This window comes from Astatotilapia calliptera, chromosome 8 (assembly GCF_964374335.1).
Source record: "Astatotilapia calliptera chromosome 8, fAstCal68.1, whole genome shotgun sequence".
Taxonomy (NCBI): Eukaryota; Metazoa; Chordata; class Actinopteri; order Cichliformes; family Cichlidae; genus Astatotilapia; species Astatotilapia calliptera.
Genome location: NC_137429.1, coordinates 16,878,311 through 16,892,996, shown reverse-complemented (window position 1 = coordinate 16,892,996; position 14,686 = coordinate 16,878,311). Strand labels below are relative to the sequence as shown.

Sequence of the window (14,686 nt, the reverse complement as noted above, 5' to 3'; positions counted from 1 at the left end):
GATTTTTCAATTCTATCAAGGCGCTTGGCATCATTATTTTAAAATACATGTACACATGAATCCTCTGCAGATGCAGACAATGCTGAACCATTTAAAATGACTTCATTTGACTTAGGGCTTTCATAACACTTCCGTGTATTTATATTGAACTTAAATAAGGTGATTCCGATTTTTTAAATCAGTATTTTTGCTGACAGTTGTTAATTTTTTTTAAAAATTGTCTCTTTTGTAAAAAAAATAAGAATAAGTTTTCATAAAGAAATATACGTGTAAATATGTAGTTACACTAATGTGTAAATGAATGTTTACTCACTGTTGAGCGTAACTCCCTTCACTTCCAAAGGACAAATCTACCATCTGTCTGCAAAATAATCGTCTTGATGCATTCTCAATCATCCAGGAAAGTAAATTTCCAAAAGTTGATTCTGTTCATCTGGACGTAGCGTTTTGTATGAGAAACGTTTCGTCACTCATCCCAGTGACTTCTTCAGTCTCAGCTGACTGTAGGTTTCCCCAATCTTATAAACAGAACATTTGCATAATGATTGAAACCAGCCCACTGAAGGAACAATGGGCTTGGAGGTCAGTTCCCATTGTTCCTTCAGTGGGCTGGTTTCAGTCATTATGCAAATGCACTGTTTATAAGATTGGGGAAACCTGCAGTCAGCTGAGACTGAAGAAGTCACTCGGATGAGTGACGAAACGTTTCTCCCACAAAACGCTATGTCAAGATTAACAGAATCAACTTTTGGAGGTCTACAAAATAATGTTTGACTTGTAAAAAAAATTGCAGACAGTATGTTCAAAACAAATTCATTATGTGTCTAATCTTAAATTCTTAAAGGTTAAGATTTATACCTCTAAATTCATGATATAATTACAAAATAACTAAAATGATTACTTTGAATGGGGAATTATGTTGTTTAAACTTTTAATGATATGTATTTATTTGTTGGAATAGTTGTTACTTTGGATACAAGACTTGGAAGAATTGGGGAATAATATTTAAGGATTGGAAGAATTAGAGATTTGAATGGATGAATAAGTGATTTAAATTTCACTTATTGTGAAACAGATTTCTAAAAATGGATTCAGTTTGACTAATCATTACAGAGCCCTTCAGCAAAGAAGAGCTGTTGAAAAAAGATGTTAGTGTGGCTGAATGGCTATTAAAATAAATTCAATAAGTGCTCACAGAGAATTACATAGGTCTTAACGTGTGGTGCTACAAGGTATAAAGGTATGAACATATGAACAAGTATTGCATTTTGTTACTCACTTCTTCCTTGACTGTAGACTTTAATTATGAAAGACCCCCCCACCACACACAAAAGAATAACCTCATGCGGGAACCTAAACATTAGTGATTTATATACAATACTTGGAATTATAGCATTTGAATTCAACACAAGGGATTAGGGATTTGGATGTTCCATTTGGAAGGAATTAGTTAATTTTATCTAAACGTACCTTTATGTAATTCCACCGTCTTCAACTTAATGAACACTAACAGCTCTGCATATAATCTATGGGGATCTTAGCATTCAGATCTTTCAACCAATCGTGCTCTCTGCTTTGGTCATGTGATTTCTTACCAATAATGTATATCTGATGAATGAACATAGTTTCCACATCTTCCTCTAGGAATTTTGATAGTGTGAAGTATCACTCATTTGGATTTATAACTTGATGAAGAATGTTTTTTCAGCATACATTAGTATATATAAATATCCATAACATAAACATGAGAAAAATGTTCATTTGGAATTACACCCTTTAATATATCAAATAAATCAGTGAATAACTGTAATTGGTCGTTTAGTGTGGGTAAGACTACACATGCTTTATGTAAAGCATTATTTTTGCCTGCTTTATTTATTCTTAGCCACAGCACTGGCCATAATTTTCCTAAATCACTCTCGACATAGTCAGGTCACTCTTGGTCCTAGATTGTTGATTACCTGACAGGACAACCACAATAAATGCATCTTCAACACAAGGTGTCTGACAAGATGATCAGCAAAACAGTGGCATCACAAGAGACGGTCCTCTCCCCTTTCTCTTCACCCTCTACATCACAAACTTCAGCCACTGCAAGACCTGCCATCATCATTTTCTGATGACTCTGCGGTGGTTGGATGCATCACTGAGGGTGATGAGTGCCAGGCTGTGGTGGACCCCTTTGTCATGTAGTCTGAGCAAAATCTTCTGCAGTTTAAAGTGAAAAAGACCAAATAATTGATTTTGTACTTTAGGAAGACCAGGAAACCCGTGACCCCTGTTTTAATCAAAGGGGTCAATGCAGACATAGTGGAGCACTGTAAATATAAGTACACACTGAAAATAAACTGGACTGGGTAAAAAACACTACTGCACTCGAGAGTGCCCAGGTAATTTTCTGAGGTGGTTGACGATTTTCTATGAGTTTGTTGTGGCCAGTGCCATCCTCTTTGCTGTTGCATGCTGGGGCAGCAGGTTGCAGTTTGCAGATGCCAACTGGCTCAATAAAGTGGTCCACAAAGCCGATAATGTTGTGGGACAGTCTGAAACAAGGACAATGCTCTCAGTTTTGACAGCCGTATTAAAGATTTATATCAGTCTGTACTAGAGATGTCACGATACCACTTTTTTTATGTCCGATACCGATACCGATATCATAAATTTGGATATCTGCCGATACCGATATGAATCCGATATAGGGTTTTTTAATCAACAAAACTGTTTTTTTAAATATCTTGCTGCATTTTGTATAAGTTCATACTCAAGTTTAAAACAAAAACTACACTAAAGCTATTCTGTTATACCTGTATGCAAAAAAAAAAAAATTCATAGTTCAGCAACACTGATCAATCTAATAAACTTAAACCTACACCATCCTCCCTATTCTGGTATTTTAAAGAGTACTCAGCGTAAATATTAACCAACCTAACTAACAGGGTTCCAACTCCCAGCAACAACAAAAATAAATAAATAAAAAATGGGGAACCACCCCTCATGCTCCACCTCATGATGCTTAATCGACGTAATCAACCTTAATTTGATGCAGTGTGGAAAAAAAAATGCACAGAAATCAATTCTTTTTCAAGAACTATTAAATAGATTCAACATCTTTCTTCAACAAAATTGCAGACTGCACAGATGATACCTTCCCAAAGGAAAAAGTACTATAGCTTACTAGGGTATATATATTAGACTTAATAGTTACTATATACAGTAATTGACTTCTATTCATTTTACATCAAATTAAAACTTTGGGTGTCAGATAATTATTTATTAAAAGCTAGACATTTTAAATGAGAATAAGAAAGAAAAGTATGTCTTTGTGCGCCCTTTTCCCTGTTCATGCCCTATCGGCCCCCCTGGCTAAACTTTGCTAGATCCGCCCCTGCACAGTTACCAGCGTCAGCTACGTAGAAAAAGATCCTCGAGTAGAAAGTAATATTAAATAAATTCTAACAACAGCTTATCAAGCTTAAACGTGCTGCTGTTGTTTATCCGCTGGTTTCCTCTTTCTGGTGCAAAGTGGGCCAAAAACAAACAAGAGAGACAGACTCGCGACAGAAAAGCCAATCAGCTGATCACTAAGCAGTTTCATGATTGAAGTAGCAGCAAGAAGAGGCAGTCGCTTGTTAAGCTTAACCTAGGAATGCTTTACAAACATTCAGAGATGGACTTACACACTTGCTTTACTTCTCTCTGGGATAACTTTGTCGGAGATGAAATGCCAGGTTGCTAGCGAAGCTCCACATGCTATCCAGACCACCGACAGGTCCTGCATGCCACAGCCGCTCTATCACGTGATGCATATTGCTCCGACGTGCTAACGTTCTGAGGCGAGTTACGGCGTGTTGCAAGTTTTGTGAGGTGCTTTCGTGATATTTAATGGATCGGATTACATTTTTTATTTTTCTCCGATATCCGATCCAGTAATTTAGGCCAGTATCGGACCGATACCAATACGTAATATCGGATCGGTCCATCTCTAGTCTGTACATGCTCAAGAGAGCGTTTCTTCCAATTCTTTAACTGTCACTCGCTTTTGCAACTTTGTATTTTTGTGTTACTCGCAGCAACAACTCCACCTCAGTCTGTCTGTGAAGGTTCTCAGTCATCCAGGTCATCGTAGTCAAAGGAGCTTGCAAAGAAAAGTGTCTGGACTTCTTTAAGTTACTTGAAGACGTTTCACCTCTCATCCGAGAAGCTTCTTCAGTTCTTAGGTCAAATGGTGGAGAGTCCCAGATATAAACCCAGTGGGAGTAACCCCCCACAGAGGGACAAAATGACCCCCTGATGATCCTCTAATCGCCTGAGCCAAGGTGTGAAACTGGGTGTGGGTCCCAATCAGCCAGAGTTTCTTGTGAGTTCATTGTGAAACCTGGCCCCACCTTATCATGCGAATTCCTGAGATGTGGGTGGGCGTTAAGGCATCTGGGAAGGGATCTCAAAACTGGATTATAGATGGCAGAGAGTTTTTTAACACACTGGGACATACCTGACATTCTCAAAGTCGGATTACGAAGGAACAAAAGACCCTACGTTTCCAAAGATAACCTGCATACAGAGGAAATATACATTAGTATCTTGGAAGGATTAGTAATTGTTATTCAAGATCTATAAATTAAAGTGGAAATATTGGAAGAATTATTGGTTTGTATTCTAAAAGTGGAAGTTTTAGAGACTTTGATTTAAAAAAAAACCAAACAAACAAAAAAAAAACCCCAGAAGAATTAGTCATTTGGATAGGACCAAAATCACACTTCTCAGGACTTCTGCTCACATCAATGTTGATTAGCAAATCAAATAATCATTTTCTAAACTGTAACTTGAAATCAAGGTTGATTTTTTTGGAAATTTATATGTAAATGATCTCATAAACCTAATTAATGGCATTTACATATCATCCTTTAGGTATGTTTTTAGTGTACTGCAATTTTTAATCTGGAATTACACTTTGTCAAAGAAATCAATGAAATATATTTATAAAGTGTTGTTTTAATACATAGTTTGAAATTGGATTTTTAATCTAAAATCCTACAAGTAATGCGCAGGGCTATCAGTACAAGAAGAACATCAGCACAATGTTGGAAGCATTAGTGATTTATATTCTTTAACTGGAAGAACTAGAGATTAAAATCATAAAATATGAGAGCATTAGTGATTTTGATTGAACTTACCTTGAAGCAACTCTTTTCCAGTCTTCTGTATTCTTACCACACTCTGACATCACTGCCCCTCCCACCCGAACTCATGACTACACAGACCTTTCAGCCAATCACATTATTAATTCTGCCTATATTAGCAGGTACTAGTACTTGGAATTGAAGATGATTTACTTGGAGTCTTTTCTGTAATTATAATAAATGACATTCAGTGAATCTGTTTTGTGAATCTTATTCAATGGTCTGTGTTTGTATAGCGCTTTACTTAGTCCCTGGGGTGCACTGACAGAGGTGAAGCTGCCAGACACTGGTGCCACCAGGCCCTCTGACCACCAGTAGTCTTGCCCCAGGACACAATGACTGAGACAGTCTGAGCCGGGGCTCGAACCGGCAACCTTCCGATTACAAGATGAGCTGCTAATTCTTGAGCCATGATCGCTCCACTATAACTTTAATCTGGAATTACACCTTTTCAAAGAAATGAATAAACTTGAATAAACTACCATGACTGTGGACTTTTCCCATCCTCCATCAGTGTGAGAAAGAAAACACAGGATTTTGCAGTTGAACAACAAGAACTTTATTGAACTTTATCTGAACATTGTTGTATATGAACATATGTGTGCAGGTGCATGTGTGGCAGGATGAATGTTATCCCTCGGTCCAACCCACTTTCAGCCTGGCCCATTAGGGGGCGCTGGTATAAATAGTGGCCATTTGAGTGTCTCTGCATCGCTTGCCTTTGATCTCCTTTTTGGTCACCTGACTTCCCCCCGGTGTGGTAGAGATCATTTGCGGGTTACTCTTCTGAAGCCTCCATCGCGGTTGGTCGTAGCTATAGAAGCCTCCTCTGAGCTATTCTGCTTACGTTCTATGACACGGCTTACTTGGTACGTAATCAACTTTTGTTACGCTCTCTGCCTTCTATTGTTCTTTTATAGTAATTATTTATTATGTTTCGCAGGAAGTGCTGCTGTTTTGCCTTGCTGTGCTTTTATCGTCTGTTCCCGTTGTGAGATTTCTTTCCCTGCTGCTGTCAGCTTTTACAGTGGACGTCGGCGTGGACAACGGCCATATGCATGCCGGTTATCGGAGTCAGCTGGCGTGCATATTGATTGACTGTTAACTTGTCGTTGTGTGACGGCAAGTTGGAGCAGTACGGTGATTCCGTTTGCTCCAGATTTTAGAGTTTTATCCAGATTGTATGTTGTTTTATTGCTTTTGATTTGTAGTTTGGATTTTTGTTGCACCACTGGTGGGAGGCCCTTTTTCTAGCTGTAGATCACCAGTGTGGTCTTGCAGTTGGGTTATCCCCCGGTGCTACACATTAGTTTGTTGTAATATATTAAAATTTTCTTTGTTTCTTTTATTCAGATGCGGAGTGCCGACGTGGAGGAGACTAGGGTGCCTTGGTGGTGGGATCCCTTGAGTGTACACACCTGCCTTGTTTAGTTTATTAGTGTGAGTGTGTGTGATAGTGTGCTGCACTTGTGTTTTGGGTGTGTTTTCTTTCTTTAGTTTGCGTGTGGCATCCCTGCCCCTCCACTGGTAAGCCTCAGCTCTGAATACCTTTTTAAAGCATATTTTCATTTTCCTTTCCCATCGGCAACACCGTCTGCCTGCAAAGACAAATGAAGAGAGGAGATTCTTAGTATTTGTTGCAGTAACTCATTTCATCTGATATTTCATTTCTTGTTGGCTGTGTTACTCTGTTAACTTACATTCACTGGCACACCATCATTGCTGGACTGAGGCTCTTTAATGGCTTCAGAAATCTCCAGCTTCCTAGTTTCATCTTTTTCCACCAGTGGTGGTTTGTTGCTTTTCACAGGATCCTCAGGAATTGGAGTACTCGCTCTTCTATCCATTTTTCTCTTCTTGTGAGGAGCCCACTTGACTAAGGACTTGCAATACTGTGTTGAAAGAGAAATTATTCTTTAAAAATACATAAAATATAAACAAAAACATTAAATACAGTTCAGATGTTTGGTGCACATAGCATGGCATGTTTCCAAAGACACACTGCATACAGAGGACATCAGCACAATGTTGGAAGCATTAGTGATGTATATTACATAACTGGAATGTCCAGGGACAGGGATGAAAATTATGGAAGTTTAGCCATTTGTATTGTATCATTGGAAGGACTAAGGATTAGGATCATAACAAAAGGAAAGAATTAGTGGTTAGGATTGCACTTACCTTGAAAAAAAATCTTTGCCAGTCTACTGTACTCTCACCACAGTCTGACGTTATTGCTCCTCCCCCAAAAGTTCATGATGAGTCAGATCCTTCAGCCAATCACACGATCTAATTTGCCAACATAGTTGATGGTACCAGTACTTGGAATGGAAGACGACTTGTTTGGAATCTTTTCTATAATTAAATTAAATTCCATTAAATTAATATCTTAAAAGCTTTTGGGAATCTTATTAGTGCAATGTTTAACTCTTTTGAAATCACAGCTTGCTAAAATTATCTTTGATTCTCCAAATTCTTGCTGTTAGATACTCCAATAAAATAACTTCAAACAGACGTGTTTATGAACTCAATGACAGCAATAAACTAACTACATGTTATAGAAAATAAAAACCGCGTGAACTTAACAGTTTAGGGGAGATTAGGGGAAACTAGGTGGAAAGAACCACGCTAAGTGTGACAGGAAAACAATGACATTTAAAATAGAAATAGAAAAGACAATACTACAAAGGAAATAGTATTATGAATACAACACTTTGAATCTTTTGGCTTTTGATGGAGGCGGTTGCACTTTCTCCTTCTCCCTCTCTAATCTTTCCTGCTTGGCTTCTCATGTCTTTTGTATGGTCTCTCTTATTCTCTAACCTTAAAAGAGTCTACCAGACTTGTTCTCTATAAACCTAAAGAAGAATTATGGATTTGATCAACTGCTCCCTTAACAAGACTGACAAATTCCTGGTTTGAGCTGGCTCGGACCTTGTCATGGTCTGGTTGGGCACCTGCAGGTCTCAGACAGCGGCTCCTCCTCCTTTAGGCGGAGTCCGGTTGCCCCTCCCTGGCTGACCACCTGTGAGCAATCGTGCCAGCGGTATATCAGACCTGCGCTCTCAACCACTCATCGCCTGAGTATCTGCTATTCCCATGTTAGTTCAGTGGAGCATCCTAAACCTTGTCTTAACGCCGTGTGATGACTGACCTGTCTTTTCTTGTCCTCAGCGATAGCACCCGGAGTGGAGATCTTGTTCCCCCCGCTCCCGTCCTCCTGGACCTGGGCCGCCAGCTGCTCACACAACGTGGCCTGCCGGCCCACTGCTCACCTGCCTGCCTCCCCACGCCTCGACCGCTTCCGGGTTTTCCGCTCCACCTGTCCCCTCCATCTGAAACCAAGTAAGGCAATTCAATTCAACTGCGGAGGATTATTGGTTGTCTGCTGGATCCCTCTGATCGTGATCTCCTCTTGTTCCAGTGCCCCGGCCCCTACCTAGTCCTGTTTCTACCTCCCCGCTGTCCCCGCTGTTCACCCGTCTCCTAGAGGTGTCTAGGTCGCCCTCATTATCACAGACGAATCCTACGCGCCACTAGTGTGGTGGCGTCGCTTTGTGTTTCACCTTTGTTTTCCTGTGGGCGGAAATAAATCATTTGTTTTCTGTCACCTCGCTTCCGGGTTGGTTTCTGCGCCTGTGTCCATCCCTATTCCCTCGTGCCGTTGAGCCGTGACAGACCTGGCTTATAGAAGAACAAGAAGCGGCTACAGCTGTTCAAAATCCCACAAGGCTGGCCGACATGATAGACAACGGGCATGGCTGTGAGTACTCAGACTGTGATTTGATTTGTGATTTGATTCTACAGAGAGCACAAAATCACCTTTTACGTTAAAGGATAAGACAGGTCCATTTCACCATAGATGCCCTCCAGATCAAGATCAGCCAGACCCTGCAGGAACTGGAAATCCTTCTACCCTCTCCAATCTTAGAAGAGGTTTACAAGTTTATGGACAAGGCTCAGCGGGCCCAACACTCTAAAGGAAAAGAAAGACAACACAGGAAATTTCACATCTTGTTTTCAAAAACACACACTCCTCATCCTGAACCTACACAACCCAGAGAAGAAAACACACCTGAAGTCAGTCAGGAGAAATGGGTTAAGAACTTTTCAGACAGGATTCTCACTGAACCTGAAAAGAGAGTATTAGCCAAAGGACTCAATTTTGCCATTTCTCCACAACAGTTGCCCATAGTGGACCTCATCACAGCCACAGAATCTGCCATACGGATTAATAAATTATCACAGACAGAAGCAGAGCAAATCAGGATGAAAGTCTCAGCCACGCTCTCCAGTGCCAAAGTCCCTCCATCCAACCTCACAATACTGGAAAAGAAGGCTGTCGCTTCCCTGAGCAAAGACCACAACATCACTGTTTTACCAGCTGATAAGGGAAGATGCACCGTGGTCCTAAACACTACAGATTACCATACAAAGATCACTACTCTCCTCAGTGACAACAATACCTACAAAGCCTTAAAGCGAGACCCCACAAGCAGCTACAAAAAGAAAGTTATAGCTTGCCTTCAAGACTTTTAAAAAGGACAAAATTATTGACCGCCTTACATATCACCGCCTTTACCCAGGGGATGCCATACCCTGCATCTACGGACTTCCTAAAATCCACAAGGAAGCTGTCCCACTCAGACCCATAGTCAGTAGCATAAACTCAGCCACTTATAACCAGTGTTGGGACTAACGCGTTATTAAGTAACGCGTTACAGTAACTACGTTATTATTGTGGTAACGAGCACGGTAACTAGTTATTATGCCAAAATCAGGAACGCGTTAGTCGTTACTGTGATTTAGATAGGGTAGTTACTCGTTACTTCGTGTGGTGGCTATCGCGGAGCTTCCACAGATTCAGTAACATTAGCAAGTGGTGGAAGCCAGCAGGTGGATGAAGGAAAAGGGACGCAGAAGGAAAAGAGACCCGAGGCGGCCGCCGGTCCAAGTTCAGGTAAGAAGTTATGACCTGCAGTCTCTCTGGGTCAGATATAAACCAAGTTTAGTTGGAGTTTATGTTCGTTATTCTGACTTTTTCCGTACTGCGTGCTAGCTAGCATGACGGAGTTTCTATACAGCTGGGTGGGTGCTATGAAGTTAATGATGTTGAACTTTATTTTGTTCATAAGTTATTAGAGTTGCCAACCGTCCCGTCTGGTATTCAGAGAAAATATTACGCGTTTCTTATTGAGGTGAAAAGGAACAGTTTGTCCCGTAATTCAGCTACAATGAAAAAGGCACAAAGCTGGAGTTATTCTGTGTTTACGCTGCACAGCTGCCTCTTCTTCTTTCATCCTCTCCCCTCCCTCTCCCGTTTCTACTTCAATCATGAAACTGATCAGTGATCAGCTGATCGGCTTTTCTCTCTTGTTTGTTTATCGCCCACTTTGCGCCGAAAGAGGAAACCAGCGGATGTCGCGCTAAACAACAGCAGCAGTTTAAGCTTGATCAGCTGTTGTTAGAATTTATTTAATATTAATTTCTAGCATCAGCTGATGTTTGCTGGAGCCACAGCTGCAAAAAAGCTGCTGGTCATGATATGGTTTGGTTATCTGGTGAGAGGGAAACATGAAGATGAAACCAGGAGATGTCCTTACTGAATCATCAGAGCTGTGATGGAGAAACAGGTTTACCTTTTAGGTGACATGAACGAGTTGAAGGGAAGTTATGAACTGTTTCTGACAGACAAATAACACCAGGATCCTTTTCTAAGTAGCTGACAGCTGGTAACTGTGCAGGTGCGGATCTAGCAAAGTGTTGCCAGGGGTCCATGTAGGGCATTAAAAGGGAAAGGGGGGCACAAAGAAATACTTTTAGTATTTTCAGTTTTTGTGTTGGATGTAAAAGGCGCACATGACACTGTGACGTAGGCTAGAATCATGGCAGTAGTCAATGACGGTCCAGGCGTGGGGTTTCTCTCGTGGAAATGGGCACATTATTTTTTCCTTTCTATTGGTAGGTGGCACAGTGTACTTGTGGCAAGTAAGCAAGCTAGAAGACTGGCAAAGTTATGGAAGCAACACATTAACAAGAGAATTCTGAGTAAAACCAAAGTTACTTTCCCTAGTAACTAGTTACTTTGAAAGTAACGAGTAACTTGAAGTAACTGAGTTACTTTTGAGAGAAGTAACTAGTAATGTAACTAAGTTACTATTTTAAAGTAACTTACCCAACACTGCTTATAACATTGCTAAACACCTTGCTACCATCCTTGCTCCTCTCGTGGGGAACACCCCACACCACATCAAGAACTCCACCGACTTCACTGACAAGGTCCAGAAAATTACCCTGGATCCAGATGAAACCATGGTGTCCTTTGATGTAGTCTCTCTCTTCACTTGCATACCCACCACGGAGGCCGTGGAGACTGTCAGAAAACGACAACAAGAAGACAGCTCCTTGGAGGACCAACTTCAAAACCCGATCAGATTTGCACACTGTTAGACCTCTGCCTCACCACTACATATTTCAAATACAACGAAGGCTTTTACAGACAAAAACATGACTGTGCCATGGGCTCCCCCATGTCACCTATTGTAGCCAACCTTTACATGGAGGAGGTGGAAAGGAAGGCTCTTGGCTCTTTCAAAGGAAGAGTACCCAGCCACTGGTACAGATATGTAGACGACACCTGGGTCAAAATCAAGACACAAGAAGTGGTATCCTTCACTGCGCACATTAACGCTGTGGATAAAAACATCAAGTTCACCAGGGAAGACACAAAGGACAACTGTTTGCCTTTCCTGGACTGCGCTGTGCACATTGAAGAGAACGGCAACCTCAACATCGAAGTTTACCGGAAGCCTACACACACGGACCAGTACCTCCTCTTTGACTCCCATCACCCTCTGGAACACAAACTTGGAGTAATTAGGACCCTACACCACCGGGCAGAACATGTTCCCTCTAAGCCTGAAGGAAAAAAGAAGGAACACACACATGTAAAGGAAGCACTCAAAACGTGCGGCTATCCTAAATGGGCGTTCTTAGAGTCAGCAAAGAGGCACAGAAAAGAAGATCAGACACCAGCGAGGGAGGATAAGAAAGACAGACGCAACAACATTGTCATCCCCTATGTAGCCGGTGTATCAGAAAAACTCAGGAGAGTTTTCTCCAAACATGACATCCCGGTGCATTTCAGACCCAGCAACACGCTCAGACAAAAACTGGTTCACCTGAAAGACAAAACGCCAAAACACAGACTTAACAATGTGGTGTATGCTGTACAGTGCAGCGAGGAATGCCCAGACCTCTACATTGGAGAGACCAAACAGCCACTTCACAAGCGCATGGCACAACACTGAAGAGCCACCTCCACAGGACAAGACTCGTCAGTCCATCTGCATCTTAAGGATAAAGGACTCTCTTTCAAGGATGCCAATGTTCACATTTTGGACAGAGAGGACAGATGGTTTGAAAGAGGAGTGAAAGAAGCCATCTATCCACTGTGAGCGACCATCTTTGAACAGAGGCGGGGGCTTACGACACCAACTCTCTGCCATCTATAATCCAGTTGTGAGACCCTTTCCCAGACGCCTTAACGCCCACTCACATCCTGGGCCATCTGATCTCAGGAATTCGCATGATAAGGTGGGGGCAGGTTTCACAATGAACTCACCCGAAACTCTGGCTGATTGGGACCCACACCCAGTTTCACACCTTGGCTCAGGCGATTAGAGGATCATCAGGGGGTCCTTTTGTCCCTCTGTGGGGGGTTACTCCCACTGGGTTTATATCTGGGACTCTCCACCATTTGACCTTAGAACGTCTTCAAGCAACTTAAAGAAGTCCAGACGCTTTTCTTTGCAAGCTCCTTTGACTACTCAGACTGTGGTTTTTTTTAACACGATATGGATAAGATCTTGGGGAAGAACAACAGGAATTTAGAGACCTGGTCACCAGTGACGGACATTAGACCTACTGTAAATTGGAAGCAGTTTGTTCGCACTAACCAAAACAACTACCATCTTCACCTCATGCGGCCCCCTTGGCACCGACTGGATGCTTGAGGCAAAAGCTGACGGGAATAACAATTCTCCTTTGATAACAAGACCATTTATTGTATCTCTCTCCTCATTCAAGACCACGCGCGTCGACCGAAGATTGTTGACTTTTACCTAATAAAGTGAAGGGACACTTTCTCTCAGCAGGACACTCACACACTCACACGCACACTGACACAGACCTACACTCACCCCCCCAGCTCCACCCCCCACACCCTCCAAACGCCTTCGAAGCTTATGTCTTCTATGTTGTGAGATGTGATGATTCATGTGCTATGTGCTTATGTGTTTCTTTCTGTTCTCAAACTGATCTCCCTGTGTGAGCTCAGTCTTGGGGGAGTTCTTTTTTCTCCTCGTCTTTCCTCGTGTTGTGGATTTTCCATTATTATACCTCTCGGACCTGTCTTACCCATGTGATGTTTGTGTAATGTACTGTATGTATGGTTGGAGGGGTAAGCTGGCGCTGGCAAAAGGTCGGCACCCTTAAACCAATTTCCTTCGGGGTCAACCTTTGGGATCAATAAAGTTTTATTGAATTGAATTGATATGCAGACAGAATCCCAGCCGGTCACAGCACATGGCAGCCCCTCTGTGAGCCTGGTAGTGCTGGAGGTTTCTTCCTGTTAAAAGGAAGGTTTTCGTTGCCACTGTCACCATAGCTTTTGCTCACAAGGGCCATAGTAATTTTTTTTCTGTTTTCTTGATATTATTGTAAGGGTCGTTACCTTTCCAAGCAGCTCGAAGAAACTGTTGGTGGAATTTGGCACTATATGGCACTAAGCAAAACTGAATTGAATTGAGTTCACATCTGACAATAAATAATCAATCACCAACCAATTAGATATATATTTCTGACTAATCTTGACCTCTTAACTGTTTGTGTGTGTGTGTGTGTGTGGTGGTCATATTTGTATGTCTTGTCTAGCATTTATTTTTCTTTCCCATAATTAGAACTCCTTGGCTGCAAAGACAAATTTATGGTGGCGATTCTAAGTGTCTTTTGCAATCTTTTTTTTATTTTTTATTAATGATTTGTTGTATTCCTGTGCTCCATGAATTTACAGTGGATGGAACGTCATTGCTCTGAAACTGAGACCCTTGAAGAGCTGCAACAACCTCCCTGGTTCCAGCTTGATCCACTAACTCTGATTGGAGAACCTTCAAATAAATAGGAATACCCATTAGGAATTTTATGTGTAACTAATACAACTAACTTAATAACAAGATTTGCACAGCTACCTTTAGGAATCATTTTATTTGAAATTATACCTTGTAAAAGAAATCAATAAACTTTGACTCTGTAATATTAAATAAAATGTTGCACAAATGCCCATTTTTTTCTTTTTAACTAATCTCACATAACTTTATTAATCCCAAAAAGGGCCATTTTTGTCTGCTCATTCACACAACCTATAAAAATTAATGATCATAAATATGAATCCAAACGACCCCTGTCAGCATTTAGTAGTCTAACAGCTAAAGATTAGTACAAATATA

The 14,686-nt window shown here is 41.3% G+C and overlaps 1 protein-coding gene and 2 long non-coding RNA genes across 3 annotated transcripts in view; all 3 read left to right on the top strand.

Moving 5' to 3' along the window:
* Window positions 1-14,686, top strand: part of LOC145430302 (uncharacterized) — a 358,832-nt gene that overhangs the window by 40,971 nt on the left and 303,175 nt on the right. The gene's annotated exons all lie outside the window — the stretch shown is intronic.
* LOC113009078 (uncharacterized) lies at window positions 8,058-8,790 on the top strand. Its single transcript, XR_013910782.1, has 2 exons — window positions 8,058-8,525; window positions 8,605-8,790. It is a non-coding gene; the product is annotated as an uncharacterized LOC113009078 (long non-coding RNA).
* Window positions 9,879-14,686, top strand: part of LOC145430307 (uncharacterized) — a 37,822-nt gene continuing 33,014 nt past the window's right edge. The window contains exon 1 of the long non-coding RNA XR_013910784.1: window positions 9,879-10,128. This is a non-coding gene — a long non-coding RNA (uncharacterized LOC145430307). The remainder of the gene's footprint in view (window positions 10,129-14,686) is intronic.